General features: G+C 28.4%; 1 long non-coding RNA gene across 2 annotated transcripts; it reads left to right on the top strand.

The window, feature by feature from the left end:
- Positions 1–5,774: 5,774 nt before the first annotated feature.
- Positions 5,775–7,347, top strand: LOC112683163. 2 transcript variants are annotated; one of them, XR_003148577.1, is made up of 6 exons: positions 5,775–5,805; positions 5,893–6,010; positions 6,140–6,262; positions 6,440–6,807; positions 6,903–7,181; positions 7,246–7,347. It is a non-coding gene; the product is annotated as an uncharacterized LOC112683163 (long non-coding RNA). The 2 variants fall into 2 exon arrangements; XR_003148576.1 differs by having other exon boundaries at positions 6,903–7,347.
- Positions 7,348–8,726: the final 1,379 nt, after the last annotated feature.

The following is an 8,726-nucleotide window of genomic DNA, read 5'->3' as shown; positions in this document are numbered from 1 at the left end:
CGAATATTATCATTATGGCCCATGGGAATCAGTATTTTACCCCAGCACCGTTGTTTTATATACATTGCAGTAGCGTACTAACGTGGGGCGGGGGGTTGTGGATAACCTCCTCCCCCGAAATTTTTAAGATGAATTAACTTTTTATGAGAAAACTAAAATATCTGGTACCTGTAATATCATATTGTACTTAGGTATTAAAAATTCTCCATCATAATAAAATAAACAGCGTACATTTTAAAATACCTTTGTACTATATACTACTATACTATACCTTTATACTATCAATTATTCAGAACTTTATACCAAAGTAACTAATAAAATTATCCGAAAATGAAATCGAGACAAGTACGCAATTGATGTCAAAACAGTGGCCATTCATAATAAACTCATGTGACAATATTATAAACTAAGAAGTTATATTGTGGAAACAAAGATGGATAGCCGCAGAAAATAATCTTCCTTGCACTTTTATAGATGCAATTAGTTGTTGTGATGAGTTACTGTTCCCTAAAGTATACCAATATTTAAAAATTGGCACTACATTGCCCGTCACAGTTGCCAGCGTAGAACGGAGCTTTTCAACGTTGAAACGTTTGAAATCATATTTGAGGAATTCTATGGGGAAAAATCGAATATTGAATTGGCTTATTTAAGTATCCATAGAGAAATACCAATAAATAGTAGTAAGGTGATCAATATTTTTTCGGAAAAAAATAGAAAATTAATATTTTAAAAAAAAATATCCATGTAAAATAAATAAATAATTATTATTTAATTTTTTTTTTCTATGTATGGCTTAGTAGTAAGTTAAGTTATTTTAGACTTCAATACATATTTTATTATGACATGTCAATAAAAAAAATACCACAAATAAAAATTAGTAATTTATTAAAATGTACGATATGTTTTTTTATGTTCAGGTGTCACGCCATCCAATATGTTAATTTAAAAATTAAACCCCCCCTCCCCCAAAGTTCAGGTCTAAGTACGCCACTGATACATTGTATGTACTATCATGTATATTGTATATATCTCAAAGCTGTTCATGGTATCTATTGACAATTAATAATTTATTATCGAACATATTTTCAAGAAAAATTATTATTATTCTCGTTATGTAGTGAGTAACGTGGAATATTGTGGAAGTGTCACGCCGCGCCGCGCGGTCCAAATATATAGATGTATACAACTGCCAATGAAATACTCGCACATTATTATCTTGATTTATATTAACTATAGTTTATCTATATATTATTTTGGGAAAATGGAGATTGAAAATGAAATGTGCACTTCTAATTTCTATCCATTCTTGTCGATGATGCCGGTAAACGGTAATACTTGGAAAATAGTCTATTAGCCAGACCAGATAGCAAATAGTTCGATATTTCCACGTAAAATGCTTTGTAAAAATAACTTAATACATTACATTAATACTTACACGAGTATAGTATAGTGTAGAATATATATACCTAATATACCTATATTAAAATATAAATTTACTATAGTCTATTTTCATGGTGCAATATTTTTTTAGTTTGGACCGTTTGTCCGCTCTATCATATTATGTTATACTTGGGGTCTTGTATGGTAGAAAAAAAATAGATCCACGGTCCGGTTCGGTCCGGTCCATAAGCTTTTACAGACCGAAATTTATTAGTTCGGATCGGCGGTCTGGTCTCGGTCCACTTTTAAATTTTCAGTCTGGTCCGGTCTAAAATTAAAAGTAGAAATCGGTTCGGTCCGACTTCAGTTCTTTTTTAACATTTTTAGTCTCTAAAATTACGGACCGAGCAGAACACTACCGCGTGCACACTAGATCACGCACAAACTAAGCATGTGTGCTCATCAGTGTTACCAGGTTAAAGAGATTGAATGTTCAGAAAATTATCGTAAAATGTTCGTTTTGTTCGTACTGTAAAAAATGTCCCTTCGCTTCGCTCAGTCGGTAAATAAATTTTAATGAAAGAAGTATTAATTTATATTGTTTAAACTATAAAATGTTGTATGTAAAATGTTTACCATAATCAATCATTTATATTACCTACTTGAGTTATGATAAATAATAAACAAATGAATATGTTATATACTTACATGTTTTACAGGAGATCGATTAGCTGACGATTTTGATGTTTTTATGATATATTGATCCATTGCTATTATATATTATAAATATTTAACACAACGATAAAAATTGCAAATCCAATTAATAAATTAAAATACAAGCCATGGTGCGTAATGAGTGTTCGGCACTTCTGAGATCGTTTGATTTAGAATAAATAATAATATAATCGATTCAAGACGCTTCAGGCGATTTTATGACGAACCTAATCACCCATATTTTTTATTGGTAACCTAAAACTAATTCTTGTTACTTGCTATTTTTAGTTACTTTCAATAAAATGATAAAATGATATTTCATACAATAAATAAGAACTTATCAGCTAATGATATTTATTTTTTGGAAATTTTGACTTCAATGTCTAAAAATAGATATATCAACAATAATTGAAAATTTGCCGAATGGGTCACTATAATATTATCTAATAACTAAAACTGTGATGTTGATAATATTATCAAGTTATATTTTGGATTCTTTGAGTAAAAATGAAATTATCTAAATTTATACATTCATCTTATTAAAATGTTCGTAATTAGGCGTACGAATGTTCGTTTTATGTTAAGTTCGTACAGTAGTTTGAATGTTCGTACTAAAACGAACATGTTCGTACGCCTGGCAACACTGGTGCTCATGTTGTGCGTTCTACTAATTTGCTTAGTGAGGACGGTATATTGAGCTCGTTTTTGACGTACAGCGAACGCAAGCCGGAAAGTTCGTTGTGCGTCGTGCTAATTATCATATTTACTGCTCATATCGCGTCCCATGTGGTCACATAGTATAAAACACACATTATAAGAGGTTCTCATGAATATCAAAACCATACTTGTGGATAAATTAAATTATTTAATTAGTTCACATAAACATTATATGGGAAATTAAGATAACAAATGAATAATCGAAACGACAGTAACCACATCCTGTATCCCTGCATCAGTAATTATGTACCATACGCATGCAGAATCAATAAGAAATTATCATATTTTATTATCATTAATATATACACACACACACTTGGGATTTACACACACACACTTGCGTATATCAGATATAAAAGGGGGTCCCGAACAGGCCTTATTCAGACGAGTTTTGGCTATGCTGCACTGAGCACCTTCACGTCAGTGTATGTTATGGTCTGGACTTAGAAATATTTCATACTATTTTTATAAGTTATAATTGTTAGGACTTAAATAATTTCTACTTAGAATATTTACAGAATTGTAGTTAGGATAATTTTATGAGTTAAATAAATTTAATTATTTTAAAAAGTCTTAATTATTCCTTACTACACCTACAACCAAGCGTTGACTGAGACGTTGAAACTGAATTATGAGATCGAACGGTTGGCACGTAACACTCAGTATGGACAGCAGTATGTTTAGTATTGTTGCGACCGCGCCCACGATTATACAAGTTTAGTGCATAATTATTTAATAATCATTATTATTCATTTTCATTTAAATTTTTCGAAATGGAATGGAGTAATGAATTGTGTCTAGATTTCATTTAACATTACCAACAACACCCAGTGCTATAGAACCCAAAAAATTATTATTATTTTTCTAAAACAAAAAAAAAGAAGAGTGGAAAATTATTTCAAAAAATTTAAGTAGGGAAGTCGATGATATTAAAAAGAAAAGTCCTACATTTGTTGGGTTATTTTCGGCGTGAAAAAGTCACTTGAGTGACAATTATTTTGAATTATCTTTTGTGGTTATACAAATGCGTCGAGTATACTTAATTGCATAACTCACGTGGCTTTTAAAAGTTATAAAATATCGTAATCCAGTGTATATGTCGTAGGCATATAGTCATTTATATATATAAAGTTAAATACCTAGTAATTTAATTAAATGACTAAGAATATAATTAAATGCCTATTTTATATCAGGCAAATAATAAAAAAACATTTTGTATTATTTTAAAAATTTAAATATATTTTCTATCAGTTATTTATTGCTATTTTATACATAAAAAATCAATGTATTATTTATTAATATGTAAAACACGTTGGTATATGAAATAATATATTTAATTTTATGTTCATTATTACTATTGTTTTAAAAATGAAATCATAAATATATACAGGTAATAACTAATTAGATGTGATAGACGTAGATGATAGTACGAGTAAATTGTATACCAGTGGCGTATACAAGGGGCGACGTGGGGGTCAAATCCCCTCCATTAGCTTTTTATTATTTAATTATTTTTTGTTTTTTCTTATATTATATAGTATGCACTATAAAAAAATATTTTGTGATGTGAATCCATCGAGCTATTGAATTTTGACAATTTAGTCAACACTGAAAACCATTATAATTTTATTTTCGTTTATTTATAACAAAGTAATGTTTATTTGGTATTTTGGTATATTTATTATAGCTTATCTTATAATTTACAGAGACAATACTATGTATATAACAATGTGTATGTAACCTAGGCTAATGGGCTTCTACTGAATGTCCGTGTTTAAAATATTATCGGATACTATCGTTGTTATGAGAAAAGAGAATGAGATCATTATCGTTACGGATTTAGTTAACCGCGTATACATAGTACATTCTATTTATTTATCTGAAACCTAAAAAAAAAAAAAGAAATTCACGGGATAATTGATAATTTATTGAACCTATCATGGATTCGTGGAGAAACATAGTTCATAATTGTACTCACATTTACAAAAAATAGCAGTGCCGTCAGACGTCAATGCAACATTTCGATTACCGAGTATAAAACACTACATCAATTAATCTATTTTGGTCAAATTTACGTTATTACTTATTGTACTCGGTGCGCACTGAATACAAATAATACGTCAAATTGAAAACGATTTAAATATAACTTTTACTGTATGATTATAAACATGATCTACAATATATTCAAACCAACTAGCATCTGACTACACGGGACAGCGAATAAAAATAATAAAATTATTAAACAATAAAGTTGATAACTATAACATTGTTATAACTTATAATATTAGTTATTTAGTTATTACTTTATATAGTAATCAAACATGAGTAATAAAAGAAAAAATAATACTCTACTTTCATATTTCAATAACAGTATAAAATCAACTGTCGATTCAGATCTAAATGATCTACAACCTGCACCAAGTCAACAAAAACAAACAGACACAGTAAATTTGGTGAGTAAAAAAAATTGTATGCTTGACTATTTGACTTATCAGAGTCTTTAAGGCTCCGATTTATGGGTTTCTAATGTTTCTATAAACAATATTATGTTATAATTTTTTTTAAGACAACATGTTCATTAGCAAGGGAAAATGATATTGGTTTGTTTGTTAATTGTGATTTGAGTTTTACTGATAAAAACCTAGTAAGTTATTTAACTATATACAAATAGTATTGTACTATTGATATTTAAATGAATCATTTTTTTTAAATTTACAAAATTATAAAGTACATTTGTTTATAGATTCTGATAGATGTGTAGGTTCCATCAGAAACTTATATATTTCCTATAATAGAAAAAAAATAAAGGTAGGAATCTCAAATTTCAACACCATTGGTTGAACATTTTCAAGTGGTTAGCATATTCAGAGATAAGGCAAGAAGGTTTTTGTAAAGTATATTTAATTTTTTCAAGAACTGGTGGATTTAGATGTCAAAAATTATATACACTTGTGATTAAACCAATGGATAACTTTAAAAAAAGCATTAGAAGTATGTCTATAAAGTTATGATCACACATTTTAAATTTGTTAATATTATTATAAATATTTAATATGTATGTTTTATTTATTATATTAGACTTTAAATAATCATGCTAAACATCAATATCATAAACTAGCTTTAGAAAAAGCTGATTATTTTTTGAATATTGCATTTTCAAAGAAACCTGAGATATAAACAAATTAAACATAGACAGGTAGATTAAATATTTTGTAATATTCTATTTTTATTATAAAGTTGTATTATTTTTTTATTACAAATTTAGTTTATGTTTAGTTTTAAAATATTATTGATTATAAATGAACCTAAATTTGTATAATTTCAGAGCAAAAAAAAGTTAAAGAAAACCGAGAGAATTTAATTCCTATTATTGATTGTATTTTGGTATGTGGTCGTCAAGAGATTGCTTTAAGGGGTCATAGGGACTTTGGTGCTTTGTCATTTGATGGTAAGTTTTTTTTTTAAATTGTATTAAAATACTATAATACTATTAGCTCTAATATGTTTTATCTACTATAGATTTTGGATACAATTTTATTTTAGCTAAGGAATAATTATTTTTAATAAGAGCCATAACCCAAACCTGAACTTATTGGGCCTTATTTCTTTGTCATTATTTTTCTAGGCGAACCTGAGATGAATGAAGGGAATTTTCGAGCTATACTGAAATATAAAGCAAAAGACATAGAATATTTAAAAAACTTTCTTTCATCAAGCTATCGAAATAAATATATTAGCCCAACTATTCAAAATGAAACTATAATCACTTGTGGTGATATTATTTTAAAAAAGTTGTGAAAGAAGTTAACGAGTCACATTATTTTAGTGTTCTTGCAGATGAGACAACAGATATTTCTGTTGTAGAACAACTTACTATTTGTGTTAGATATCTTTTTGGTACTGGGAAAGAAAAAAAATGTTTATGAAATTTCTTAAAATTTACAGAAGTTACAAGTTTAACGGCTGATAACTTAGCTGTAGCAATTTTAAATGGTAATTAATATGTTACATAAAAATAGACATGATTTTACAAATCATATCGCTTGGGTATCAGTTATTTATTAAATTGTGTATTAACTTTGTTTAAGGCTTGAATTCATGTGGTACTAATTGTAACAATATTTGTGGACAAGGGTATGATGGTGCATGAAATATGACAGGGCACATAAAAGGCGTTCAAACAATAATAAGAAATAAGTACCCAAAAGCTTTATATGTGCATTATGTTGCACGTACGTTGAATTTAGCTGTGTCATCTGTTTGCAATATTCAACCTGTACGAAATTGCTTAGGAACTATTCAAAAAATGTATTGTTTTTTTAATTCCCCAAAGCGTCATCAAGTGATTTTAACAGCAATAAGTCAAAGTAACTTAGATTCAAAATGGAATTTATATTTTAACAGAGTTATCAGTCATAAATGATGTTGCAGAAAGAGGCGTTAAGTTAATTCAAGAATACAATAGTATACTGACGAAAGACGAAAATCAAAAACAATTTCTACTACAAGTTGTAAATGATTATACAAAATATTACCCTGACTGTAAAAAAAATACATTAATTCGTTCATAATTAATAGATATTTTATTTGAATATAACGCATCTAATTTTCACATTGTATTACTCCATTGGACCACTACCTATTTATTTTTAATGACATCAATATTTAATATGTACTTGTGTAGATGAACGAATTTTTTTTAAGATTAAGTTTTTCACAGAAAATAATAGATTTACGAGAAATTTTATCTGAATGTTTTTTATAGAGAATACCTAAATCTACAATTTAGGTTCCATACAATTTTATACTAAATGTAATATATAATGAATTAAATCAGAATAATACTAAAACTACCCTATTTGATGAATATTCTACCCTCTTGCGGCATCTGAAAGGGGTTATTAATCATCACCAAATTTAACCCTCATAACTTTCGCATGGTAATGAAAAAATTGGGTGGGTGAGAAATCAAAAATATTTAACTTTTTTAACCCCCCTACTATATAAGGCAGCGTTTCCCAAAGTGTGTTCCGCGGAACCTTAGGGTTCCGTGGGACAATACTAAGGGTTCCGCCAGATTTATGTGATTATTGAGAAACTTATTTTATATTATACTTGGAAAAAATATTATTTTGTATTATTTAAAAAAAAATTGTGTTTTCAACTAGTTCTAATAAAGAGTTATCGTTAACAATATTAACAATAACATTATAAACATTTTTTAAAGTATTGATTTTCTTTTTTCTTTTTTTCTAGAAAAAATTAGAGTTGAATTGGAATTAAAGACATTAGGGTTCCGCGAAACACAAACTATTTTCCAAGGGTTCCGTGATTATAAAAGTTTGGGAACCGCTGATATAAGGGCCACCCTAATATATATATAGTATCTATATCCGTGGCTGAAACAGTATCAGTAGGTAATTTTAGATAGAAGGTAAATTTAAATTTTATTATTTGTAATATTTTAAATTACTTGTTTAACTAAACTGATAAATAATTGTTTATTGTGTTATAACTGTAATAAGATGTGTAGAGAAGGTTAATGTATAGTTGATAAAATATTTATAAAAAAATAACTAAGTAGCACATTAGTTAATAGGGCGGTTATCGATTCCACAAAAAAACTTGATTTTCGTTTCCACCAAAATGAAAAGGTTCGATTTTCCATGCATCAAATTAAGTGTTCGCGTTCACGCCACAATGCAAACGCACCATAACTCTTTTCGGCGTGATGGTTAGAACTGTCGAACACCAAATTCATAGTTAAAATACATAATTTTCTAAAAATACATAATACCTAGTAAAATGGTTTTTCTGTCCAACGAGTTTTAAATACCATTTACATTTGCCGCCCTGTGCTGAGAACACACCCAGCAGTACGTGAATTGATAGATGAGAGCGTATGCGCGTGG

This window comes from Sipha flava, unplaced genomic scaffold, assembly GCF_003268045.1.
Source record: "Sipha flava isolate LNK unplaced genomic scaffold, YSA_version1 220_pilon_pilon, whole genome shotgun sequence".
Lineage (NCBI taxonomy): Eukaryota > Metazoa > Arthropoda > Insecta > Hemiptera > Aphididae > Sipha > Sipha flava.
This window is presented reverse-complemented; position numbering and strand designations above follow the sequence as displayed.